Source organism: Serinus canaria, assembly GCF_022539315.1.
Source record: "Serinus canaria isolate serCan28SL12 chromosome 7 unlocalized genomic scaffold, serCan2020 HiC_scaffold_29, whole genome shotgun sequence".
Lineage (NCBI taxonomy): Eukaryota > Metazoa > Chordata > Aves > Passeriformes > Fringillidae > Serinus > Serinus canaria.
This window is the reverse complement of record NW_026108147.1, coordinates 317,656-329,768: the sequence shown is the minus strand read 5'-3', so window position 1 is coordinate 329,768 and position 12,113 is coordinate 317,656. Positions and strand designations below refer to the sequence as shown.

General features: G+C 46.5%; 1 protein-coding gene and 1 long non-coding RNA gene across 2 annotated transcripts in view; both read left to right on the top strand.

The window, feature by feature from the left end:
• ZNF804A (zinc finger protein 804A) overlaps window positions 1–12,113 on the top strand; it is a 74,848-nt gene that overhangs the window by 36,579 nt on the left and 26,156 nt on the right. The gene's annotated exons all lie outside the window — the stretch shown is intronic.
• Window positions 6,904–10,017, top strand: LOC127061120 (uncharacterized). The gene is made up of 3 exons (XR_007780595.1): window positions 6,904–7,150; window positions 7,254–7,529; window positions 8,647–10,017. It is a non-coding gene; the product is annotated as an uncharacterized LOC127061120 (long non-coding RNA).

Here is a 12,113-nt window from a genome sequence, read left to right as displayed (position 1 = left end):
GGCTCTCCTTGAATTATGCATGGTGTGGAACTGCCAGGCAGTGTGCTTTAAAGTCACTGATAAGGCAGAGCAGAAATGGCTGTGGTGTCGCCTTGTCGGCACATCTGCATTTCTAAAGATCAGGCAGAATTTGATAACAGACTGAAGATTGTCTCATTCTTTGAGAGTTCCTTCTCTTCATCTGTGTTGCACTTCTGGAGCTGGTATCCATGGCAATTCACAAGGATGACTTAGGAGCTGGGCTTGAAAGTGTCTGTGAGAGTTCTTATTCTGACTTAACAGCATTACTTTGTGAGTCCATTTATTGATGTGAGTCCATTTATTGATGTGAGCTGTTGCCAGCTGTGTATTTAAAATTTCCCCCCCTGCACCTGCAGGATCCTGAGGCTGATAAAGAACACGTGCTGGGTTTTCCGGGGGACTTCTTGGTTTTGCAGAAGCTTCCTAATGGATTAGATTTGAAACCTGGACTGGGGGAATCTGGGGCATTGACAAGTCACCCAATTTCATATTTAACTCATGTTCTTGCTTGGGCTAATTTAGAGGTTGGTATGTGTTAAAAGCATTCTATAAAGTTGCTATAAGTAGATTATTATGCTTTTAAAATATGATTTTTGCCCTTTTTAAAAATTTTTATTTCATCCCTTGACTTCAAGAAGCCCCTTTTCAGACTCAGCAGTTGGTAACATTTAATTTTCTGTCATTTAATGTCTTTAGAGATGTGTTGACATTTCTGCTTTTCCGAGTAGCATTTTTACTTCCTGTCACCAGCCTGTGTGTTATAAAGCACCATATTAACCTTTCCAGCACATCTAGGTGTTCCACAAAGGCACTTTTTATGGAATACCATGCTACTCATTAGGTAGGTTGTGCGTGTTGTATGCCAGAATTGTCTGAACACTGCAGTTCAGCCACGGCAGCTGTGGGTGTCTGCAGATTGATGGTTCCAGGGTGCAGCATGAAATTTAAATAAACTCTGCTTTGCCTTCAGGAAAAGCTCCACAAAGGGAATGGACAGCGTTTGCTGCCCTTGACTTCTCACAGTCTGGGAAAGATTTTGGTGTTGGGTTGGAAGAGCCAGCAAACACCCAAGGGAAGTGATGGGAGAAGGAAAAAGCTCACGTGCAAGGCTTCTCACCAAGCACTTGCCCACGACAGATGGCTCTGAGGTGAGAGCAGTCAGGAACAGCAAGGGACCAGCTTCAACTGGGGGCAGAGCTTGGCCCAAAGTGCCAGGAGCTGTGTGCTGGACCTGGAAACCACAGAATATTCATTTGTGACAGGGCTTCATGGTTTTTATAGCTGTTTAAAAGCACCAGGAACTGTCAAAGCGTGTCCAGTCCCCAGAGAAATTGCACAGGGTGAACGCAGACCTCACCGGGAGGAGCAGCTCCAGCTCCAGGGAGGGAACAGCTGGAGCTGCTGTGTCTGCACGGGGCTGAAATCCCTGCTGGGGTCCCCAGAGCAGCAGCAGCAGCAGCAGCAGTGCAGCAGTGCAGCAGTTGTTGCTGCTCCCAGCTGCAGGCTCTTGGAGCAGAGTGCTGGGCTCAGGAGCTGGCACTGGGAGCGAGCTCCACGCTCCGGTCTCAGAGCAGACCTGGCTGGCAGCAGGTCAGATGGAAACTGCTGATGGAAATCCAGAGCAGGATTGCCCTGATGTTGTCTTTCACTCTTCATATGAGGCCTTTCAAAGTTCCTGCATTTTTAATTTGTGGCAGCCAGCTGAGAATGCTAATGACACTATCTGAGGGTGATCAGGGTTTTTTCACATGTCCTTCTCATCATAACCCCAGAGATTCATAAACTCCAAACACTACACTGGCCTTTAGTTCACCAGGCACTTAATGGTCTGATACATCTGGAGAATAAAAATCCAGCAATCAACCTTTATTCCTATAATTATATGAAGAAAACAAAGTTACTGACACGGGGGAAAGAGACTCCTAGAGGAGGAGTGTTTGTTAGGTGAGAGAAATAATTAGCAGCATTTATTCTACACTGAAAGCACAGCTGAGAAATATTTGGGAAACAATATGCAAAGCAGATGAACAAGGGATAAATGTGATTTTTTAAATGGATGTTCACAAATGGTTCTGAGCTCTGGTCCTTTCCTCATGTCATGTTGAGATAAATTCCATTTTAAGGTGAATCCAGGCTGGGTGGAGCTCTGACCAACCTGGTCTAGCAAAAGCTGTCCCTGCCTGGGGCAGGGGGGCTGGAACTGGAGGATCTTTAAGATCCCTTCCAACACAAACCATTCCATGATTCTATGATAATCTAATTCTTACACTGAAATACATTCTAATTTCTGCTCAGTAAGCAGAACTAAAACTTTCTGTCCAAATTCCAGTGGCTGTGCTCAGGAAGAAGCCTGACAAAATGCACAACATTTATGGGTTTTGGCATAAAACCCTTTCCTTTGTGTCACTCGTGGCCAAAATGATCCTATGAAACAAGCTGGCTTCAGTCCAGGGAAGGAACTTACTCTGAATGTTTGCAGCCCACCTATTTCTGCTGCAATCAGTGAAGGTCACAGGCCCCTAATTCTGCCTCTGTCCTGTTTCCTGTGGGATATAATCTATTTTATACATCTGCAATCCCACTCTGAGTTAAGGGAAGGTTTTGCCAGGGTGTCACAGATCCTGGAGAAAGCAGATCACAGAGAAACTCTGAGTATCCAAACTCCTCTCTGGCACGCAGAAATGGGCTCTGGATTTTGTAATAATAGCTCTGACTGCAGGCTGCACACTCAGCTTGATTTTCAAGTCCCAGGTGGTTCTGAAAGCAAATGTCAGAGCCTTATTAAATGAGTTAACATTATTGTTAGGCAGAAAAAGTCAAGTGGGTTTTTTTTGTTGTTGTTTCTTAGGGGTGTTTTGAAGAATATCTTTTTCCCTGTGTGATTTTTGCTTCCCAGTCTGGACATGTTGGAAATGTTGCCCTCATTCTGTCCCAGTCCCTGCCCTGGCTGCAAGGGGAAAATGCAGAAACAGGAGCTGTGGTTTGGGTGTGATGCAGTTTGGGTCTGTTCAATGCCCCAGCTGTCCTGTGCACACCCTCGTGCTGCTGAGTCTGGGTCAAAACTTGGAACCTGGGGAGCACCAGTTTGTGAGATTGGTTTTGTTTTAGAAAACTCTGAGCAGTGCCAAGGCAGCTGTGAGTGCTCTGTGATCATGGCTGGGGTGGATCACACTGCCAGGGTGAATCCCTCCCCATGTCCTGGCTGGTTCAGTTCTGTTCTGAGATTGGTTTTATTCTAGAAAACTCTGAGCAGTGCCAAGGCAGCTGTGAGTGCTCTCTGAGCACTGCTGGATGGCTCACACTGCCAGGGTGAATCCCTCCCCACACCCTGGCTGGTTCAGGTTTGTTCTGAGATTGGTTTTATTTTAGAAAACACTGGGTAGAGCCAAGGCAGCTGTGAGTGCTCTCTGAGCACTGCTGGGTGGCTCACACTGTGGTGGTGAATCCCTCCCCACACCCTGGATAGATCAGGTTTGTTCTGACATTAGTTTTATTCTAGAAAACTCTGAGCAGTGCCAAGGCAGCTGGGAGTGCTCTCTGAGCACTGCTCACACTGTGGTGGTGAATCCCTCCCCAGACCCTGGCTGGCTCACAGAGCAGGCTCTGCCTGGCTGGATGCAAGCCCTCAGATGCTGTGAATCTCCTTCCCACTGAGCAGGGAAATAAGGGGGGTTGGTTTGGTTTGTTAAGAAACGAGGAAGGAGAATGAAAGAGCTTTGGGATTGGTTGCAGTGAGTTCGTGACACAAACTTCATTTTTCAAGAAGCACACGAATTTCAGTGGCTGCACAGAGAAATGGCTGAGAGAAGCCAGAGAGTGGAGGCACTGGGATGAGGAACACAGCCTGGGAAAGGTAATTCTGCAGTAAAATACTGCTGGGGTGGTTTATTTTTTGTACATCCCTGCTGTCACTGTTGTGGTGTTTGTGAGGGTCCCCAGGACGAGGTGAGGGATGAGAATCTGGCTCCAAGTTCTCAGAGGCTGATTTATTATTTCATGTACTTGTCCTTTCCTAGAGAGTGCTGTACCAAACTGTGCTGAAGAAAGGACACAGGCAGAAGGCTGAACAGGAGTGACAGTGAAAGCTCAGGCTGACTCCTCAGCCCTGCACAGCTGGCTGTGCTTGCTTGTCCAAACTTTTAATTGTTTTTAATTAGTGACCAATCTCCAGACCTCATCCCAGAGCTGCAAACAGGTACAAGCTGAAGCTGCCCAGGAGAAGAAATCCTGGCAAAGGGATTTTCCAGAAAATACCACAGTGACAGCTGTATTGTTGAATTGCTGCCCTCTCAGAATTCCTGATGGAGACAAAATCAGTGTTGGACACGGGACATTTGTAAAGATGGGATTTATTAATCCATATTCATGGCCATGAATATTCCTGGCGTTGAATTTTGTCATTTGTAAGATGGAAACATCTCAAATGCAACTGCAGCAATGCTTTCATGGCTGAGTGATGGATTTGACAGATTTCAAGGGCTTGAGCTGGATGTGGTTGGGTCTTTTTTGATTCACCAGTAAACACTGAGAAATTCATCAGTTCACAAGTTGGGTCTTTTTTGATTCATCAGTAAACACTGAGGAAAAAAAAATTGTGATTTTGCTCCTAGAAGATCAGATCACGTTGAGGTTTCAGATATTTGTTAAAGGCACTTTAAGGCAGTGAACCAGCAGTCAGATTGCTGCTTTCAAACATCTGGGGCACCTCGTGCTCTATGCTGCTGCAAATCCCTGATTTTTAGCTGAAAACGGGTTTTCATGGCTGTTTTCATTTACCTTTCCATGGCTAAAAGTTGTATTTTTTCATTTGTGTATAAACACATAGCTCTTAAGAACAATGAATCACTTTTGTCAGAGGTGAAGGGTAAAACCACAGTGAAAACTGGAAATTTCTGGAAAACTGGATTTTAGCATTTCACAATGCAAAAAGCAGTGGAAATGGAAATGCTCCTATTCATTCAGTCTGAAGTCATTCCAAATTATGCAAATCATGCTAACTCCAATGTCACTGATATTTAACTTCAGTTATAAATAGAAATGCTTTGCACTTATTGAAAGATGAAAAATCCCCCGTTTTCAATGAAGAATTACAATAAACATTGTCTTCACTTTACCTTGAGGCTGCTCAAAAGGATTGTGGGGGAGTTCCTCCTCTTTATTTTTCTCTCTCCCTTTTGGATTCTCTGTTTCTTGTCCCCCTTAGCAGCGCCAAGGCTTTTTGTTTTCTTGTGAATATTAGCACCTGACTGACACCCAACGTCGTGTGAGACAAATCCAAGATTCCCAATAATTCCATTTCTTCAGAGTCAGAAGCAAATTTGACCCAGCACGCTGTGAAAAACTTGGAGTCTTATGAAATTTGTTTGAGGGACACTTAAAGTTTCTGGTTTGTGAGTGCTGCGGGGCAGAGGGGAGGAAGCAAACCTTGGGAAGGATGCTGCAGGTGTTTTGCCTTTGTTTCCTTGCATGGTTTCAGCCTAAAACGTTTCTGGGGGCCTTTGTGTCCTGGCAGAGGGCTGGTGGATTAGGGTGTGCTGGGCAGGAATTGAGTGCCTGGAGTTTGGACCTGATAAAGGATGGAACAGGCCTGTGTAAAGTTAAACTTTGTCCTTACCAAGCCCTGTTCATCTGTTTAATTAGGTGAGTTAATGAGTTAGACTCCTGGTATTCAGGGCCTAGAGATAATGGTTTATAACAATTAATTTCCTCACTCCTCCCTGGTGCCAAACCACGACTCTCCAAAGGCAGCCTGTTTATCCAGTTTGGATAAGGAGAGGAACTGGAATATAAATTCAAAATCTGAGCCCTGTAAATTGATTTAACCAGGGGAGAAAGCACAGAGGGGATGCCCTGCTGTTTGGGTGGGGAGCTCTAGGATGGTGATCACGCCCCAGGGACATGAGGAGCAATGCCAACACCGTGGGTCAGAGCCCCTGGGGAGCTGCCCTTCCCCTTCCCCTGTCCCCTTCCCAGGTCCCCGTACCCTGGTCCCCTTCACCTGTCCCCTTCCCCTTCCCCTTCCCCTTCCCTTCCCCTTCCCCTTCCCCTTCCCCTTCCCCTTCCCCTTCCCCTTCCCCTTCCCCTTCCCCTTCCCCTTCCCCTTCCCCTGCACAGCAGGACAGGCAGCTCCAGTACAGAGAGCTTCTGCTTCTGCCTGGGCTGAGCATCCTCCAGCCAAAGGGGAAATCACAGGGGAAATTTGTACCTTTCGAAATCTTTAATTCACTGAGAAAATCATGAAGTGCCCTGAGTTCCCCAGTTAGAACTAGTTAAATAAAAGGGTGCTAAGAGCTGTCCTGTCATTTCCCACACTCAGAAATGGAATAATATATTATACTTTTATGGGCCAAAGTCCTTTAATGTAAGAAATAAAAGATAGTCATGAAAATATATTGAAAGACTGAAAATAGTATTTCAATCAAAGACTATGAAATATTAATTTGCTTTTTTTCTGTCAGGAATAGAATCCTCTGGTAATAGTTTGATCCTTCCCTTGGACTTTTCGCAGTGTCAGGCTAGATATTAGTGCTGCATCTTATTTTCTCTTCCCACACTTTGGTATGGCACAGTGGATGTTTTTGTGCAGTTCCCTTGGTTGGTTTGTGCACAGGTATGGCACAGTGGGTGTTTGTGTGCAGTTCCCTTGGTTGGTTTGTGCACAGGTTTGGCACAGTGGGTGTTTGTGTGCAGTTCCCTTGGTTGGTTTGTGCACAGGTTTGGCACAGTGGGTGTTTGTGTGCAGTTCCCTTGGTTGGTTTGTGCACAGGTTTGGCACAGTGGGTGTTTGTGTGCAGTTCCCTTGGTTGGTTTGTGCACAGGTTTGGCACAGTGAGTGTTTGTGTGCAGTTCCCTTGGTTGGTTTGTGCACAGGTATGGCACAGTGAGTGTTTGTGTGCAGTTCCCTTGGTTGGTTTGTGCACAGGTTTGGCACAGTGAGTGTTTGTGTGCAGTTCCCTTGGTTGGTTTGTGCACAGGTTTGGCACAGTGGGTGTTTGTGAGCAGTTCCCTTGGTTTGTGTGTGCACAGGTTTGGCACAGTGGGTGTTTGTGTGCAGTTCCCTTGGTTGGTTTGTGCACAGGTTTGGCACAGTGGGTGTTTGTGTGCAGTTCCTTGGTTTGTGTGTGCACAGGTTTGGCACAGTGAGTGTTTGTGAGCAGTTCCCTGGTTGGTTTGTGCACAGGTTTGGCACAGTGGGTGTTTGTGTGCAGTTCCCTTGGTTGGTTTGTGCACAGGTTTGGCACAGTGGGTGTTTGTGTGCAGTTCCCTTGGTTGGTTTGTGCACAGGTTTGGCACAGTGGGTGTTTGTGTGCAGTTCCCTTGGTTTGTAGGTCCAGTGTGGATTCTGTCCCTCTGCAAGCTCTGTCACTGCTGCTCTGAGGGACCTCTCTGGAGAGCACCACTCTCACCTTGTGTGCTGCCTTCTCCCCTTGTCTGCTTGCTCTAAACGGGTTATTTGTTCTAGATCACTCCCCGAGCACTGTCCCTGGATGGAATCCTCATCCCCTGAGGTAAGTTGATATTCCTGAGTGTGCTGAGCTGGGTGGGAGCCATGAGGGTCATGCGAGTCCAACTCCTGTGCCCGTGCAGGACCCCCAGCAATCCCACCCTGTGCCTGAGAGCTTTTCCAAATGCTCCTTGAGCTCTGTCAGGCTGAGCCTGTGACTACCTTTACCATTTTTTAGCCCTGTCTTACACCTTACTTCATTTGGAGTTGAAACGAGGTTTTTTTTTTTTTTTTTTTTTTAAAGCAGCACATTTGATCTGAAAACCTGGCTTTGGTGCTTGGGAAAATGTTTGTTTTGTTTGTTTCCAAAGGTTTTGGGGAGATCTGTTTTTCCTTTGTATTGAACAGAGTAGACCCTGAGAATAACCTTCTGCCTCTCAGCCCCCCACAACAACCAGAAGTTGTATCCTCAGTATTTGAGGGTCCCTGCTGGGCAATGCCCTCCCTGCTGGGCAATGCCCTCCCTGCTGGGCCAGGTCTGCCCCTCGCTGAGCTCAGCTGCCAAGCACAGTTACCTGCCTTCTGCTGCAGCAGCTGAAGTGGAAATAAAGAATGGGATTGTCTCAGGCCCGAGTGCAGTCAGAGGTGAGAAAGGGGGCTGTAACTCCCCTAGGCTGGCTGTGGTGGATCCTGTGGGGAGGGAGGATTTGAGAGCACGCTGCCCGGCGCTGTCGGTGGCTCAGCAGCAGGCGTGGGCTGCTCCTCACCCTGCAGCTTCCAGCTCTGGTCTGGACAGTGGCGCCCTGGAAATGCCAAGATAAACTCTGAGATGTTAAGCCTTGTGTTTTACCTGTGTAAGCAGTAGCAATTAAAATAATTATTGTATAATCATAAGGAGAACCATGAGAAACTGTGTGTTCCTAGTCTGAGGTGGCCATGCTTGGCTGAAATCTGTGTACACTATAGAACAATGTAAGTTTAATAATTAACATGAAAGTTATATAAGGGTAGAATATAAAAGCATTTCCATCCCGAACCCATGTAAGAGTCAGATTTGGGTCTGCACCCCTGACACCCAGAGCTCTTCAACAGAAGCACCTGCACAGAATCATTTCTGGTGATTTTGTGTTCCTGAACGCTGACAGTCTGTCCCACCACATGTCTGTCTTCTCCCTCCCCAGCACTGCCACCAGCCTCTGTGTGACCCTCTCTGGTGAGAGCTCCTCAAGCAGTGCCATAAACTCAGGGATGCTGTGAAAGCCTTTTATGGAAGGATTTCTTCAGGCTGCGTGTTATTGATGGTTCCTGCAGGTTCACACACACCGTGCAGAAACTTGTCCTTAAGATGCTCAGACTCTGCAATATCAAAAATAGACTGAAGAGAAGAAGGTACTGAGAGAGGCAGGACAACCTGTCAGCAGCCTCTGGCTTCCCAGATCTGGTGGGAAGTTCTGATTTCCTCCAAAGTGGCAGCAGCTCGCTCGCTGAGGGTGCCAAGCAGACAGATGGCAATGTTGAAGTGTTCTCTGTTGTGCCTATCATCAGGTCTAGTAAAGAGACAACTCAGGAGCAACAACATGCTGGGGTAGAGTAAATAATACTTGCTACCACTTTTTTGTGGGGAGGGAGGCTGTTTGTGGGAAGCTGCTGATGCACAGCTGAGCTGGACGCTTTAATTTGGATGGAGAAGAAATATTAGTTAGGAGGATGGGTTTATATTAACATTGTGCTGCCTTGGAGCAGAGAAATTAAAATTTGATTCCTATAGAAAAAGAATAACTGTAATGTTCAAGTTCAGTGGAAGGAAGGAGGGAAGGGAGCCCCAGAGTGCCAGGGGGGATAACTCTGCTTTGGCACGGGGTGCTGCCTCTCTGTCTTTGCTTTTTCTCCCAGATCCACATCTGGCTGTTCCATGTTCTGTTCAAAATGCCAAGATAAACTCTGAGATGTTAAGCCTTGTGTTTTACCTGTGTAAGCAGTAGCAATTAAACTAATTATTGTATAATCATAAGGAGAACCGTGAGAAACTGTGTGTTACTAGTCTGAGGTGGCCATGCTTGGCTGGAATCTGTGTGTACTATAGAACAATGTAAGTTTAATAATTAACATTAAAGTTATATAAGGGTAGAATATAAAAGCATTTCCATCCCGAACCTGTGTCGGAGTCAGATTTGGGTCTGCACCCCTGACACCCAGAGCTCTTCAATAAAAGCACCTGCATAGAATCATTTCTCGTGATTTTGTGTTCCTGAACGCTGACAAAAGTGGCTACAAAAGCAAAATAAAGTGAATAAAAACCCCACCAAGCCCCTGGAGTGACCATGAAAACCAGGCAGTGCTTTCTGACCTGCTGACCACTTGCTGCTTTATTTACTGGGTCGTGTTTAGTATTAAAAGGAAATGAGTCTCACCAGATCAGCAAATAGCCCTGCAAACTCAGATAATCTGCACATCCAAAGGCTACAATTTTCCTATTGCACAGCCTCCTTAAAGACACTGTACCTGCAGAACCCACAGCTCTGTGCAATCAATTGATTGCCAAAAGTTATTATCCCCCTAGGACGCTTTCCTTTTCATATGAGCTAGAACATTAAATTTAAAAATTAGCCCTGCTGTGAAACTAACAACAAGCCTTCAGCTGAAAAATGTCAATCCACTTCAAACAATTTCAAGAAGATCCTATTTTGCCCTTCACTTACCCCCCAAAAAAAATTAAAAAAAAAAAACTAAAAAAGAAGAAAAAATTGGAGAAGATTTGTGTCTGCAGGGGCTGTGCAGCACATCCTTACTGGAGAACAAACCTGCCTGGCTCAAACCCCTGGCCCTGCTGGGCTGCAGTGTCTGGGGAAGGCTGGAAGTGACAGAGGGACCTTCCCCAGCCCCTCCTGGCGAGGTGACAGAGGGACCTTCCCCAGCCCCTCCTGGCGAGGTGACAGAGGGACCTTCCCCAGCCCCTCCTGGCGAGGTGACAGAGGGACCTTCCCCAGCCCCTCCTGGCGAGGTGACAGAGGGACCTTCCCCAGCTCCTCATGTAGGAACTTTCTGATCAGACAGCATTTACCTGGAGGAGTGTAAAAGTTTTCTTTTCATTCACCTAGAGGAGTGTAAAAGTTTTCTTTTCACTTACCTGGAGGAGTGTAAAAGTTTTCAGTGCCTGTTTTTAAAACCATTGCTCCCTGGCTACCTTTGGAATGGGCACCCAGCTCCATGGGATTGGCTGTGCCCTAAAGCCTTGTTCCATTTCTGGAATACATTGAATAATCCACATTTTCTGTCCAGGAAACCCTTCAGGCTGGGCTGTCTTTATTTCAGCTGAGTAGCTCTCTCTCAGCCTCTGCAGAGCAAGGCCCTGTTTGCGTGGGCACAAGTGGCAGGTAAAGTGGAAAGGAACTGGGAGTTCATGTGGCTTCCATGCTGGCACAGACCTGCTCCAGAGCAGGGAAAAAGGAGCCACAAATAATTCAAAAGGAGCCACAAATCATTCACAGTGGAAAAGGCAAAAGCGTGAGCATTTGCAGTAAATTATAATTTTTAGGTGACGTTCCTTTCATGTGAAAATAGCAGAATTTCAGGTACCTGGAAAATGTGCTGAGTCCAGAACAGAAAGAAATCCTTCCAATACATCTGCACAGCCTGGGGGCCAAATAGGCTGTGCAGGTAAATAATGGTTGGATTTCAGAGCTGTTCATTTACAGGGCATGAACAAGTGCATTTATGCAGAGTCTGTAATGAAAACCTTGCCTGTTTATGAATTAGTGTTGGTTGGTTGTTTTCAGTTGGGTTTTTTCTGGTTTGTTTTTTTTCTTTTTCACTTGGTGTGTGTAGGATCTGCCATGCAGAGTTAGGGTGATTTTCTTTCTTATTTGCTGTTTTAAAAACCAGTTTTTCAGGCTGTAAAGCAAGTCTTGTATTATGCAAAGAAATGACTATTGAAAAGGAAAACGCACCCTTAGGTAGCATTCAGAAAAGCAATAGAATAAGAAAAAGAGCTTTTGCAAGGCCTCGAAGGCCAAGGCTCTCTATATGTTAATAATAAATGCCCCAATTTCCCAGGCATGCTATTTTTATAATAAAGTTTTCCAGCCTTGGGTTTTATCTAAATAAATTATGCTCGCTGTGTGCTACAACTGGAGTAGTTTGGTAGCACCATGACTGGGTCTGTGATAATTTACAGCAAGTCAGCTCCTCTCTGGAGCAGCAGGATTGCTTCATCTGTGCCTGCCTGCCCCTGGTGGCGTCAGCACTGTGGTTTTCCAAGTGTGTGCCCTTCACACAGCGTGGAATTCCGTGGCGTGAAGCAGCAAATCCAGCCCTCTGGAATTCCTGGGGACAGCTTGAGGGGGCTCTGCTGGCAGCCAAAGCCAGCAGTGCTGTTCTTGTGCTCACGGCCCATTTTTTCCCACTGCACACCAGAGTTCAGGTGTTCATCTCAGAATTCTTACCAGAGTAGAGTCGTTCTTGGGCAGGCGTTGTTCTTTTTGTTTGCAGGGGAAATCTGGAGCTGGTGGCACAGAGCCACCTCTAGCAGCCCAGCCCAGACCTGCCTGCAGGTCCCCAAGGCCTTTGGAGCTGGTTTGGTGCCCCCTTCCCTGCTCCCCAACCCCTGACCAGGGGTGGTGTCTCCTGCCCTGGCCCAGCACTCTGTGCT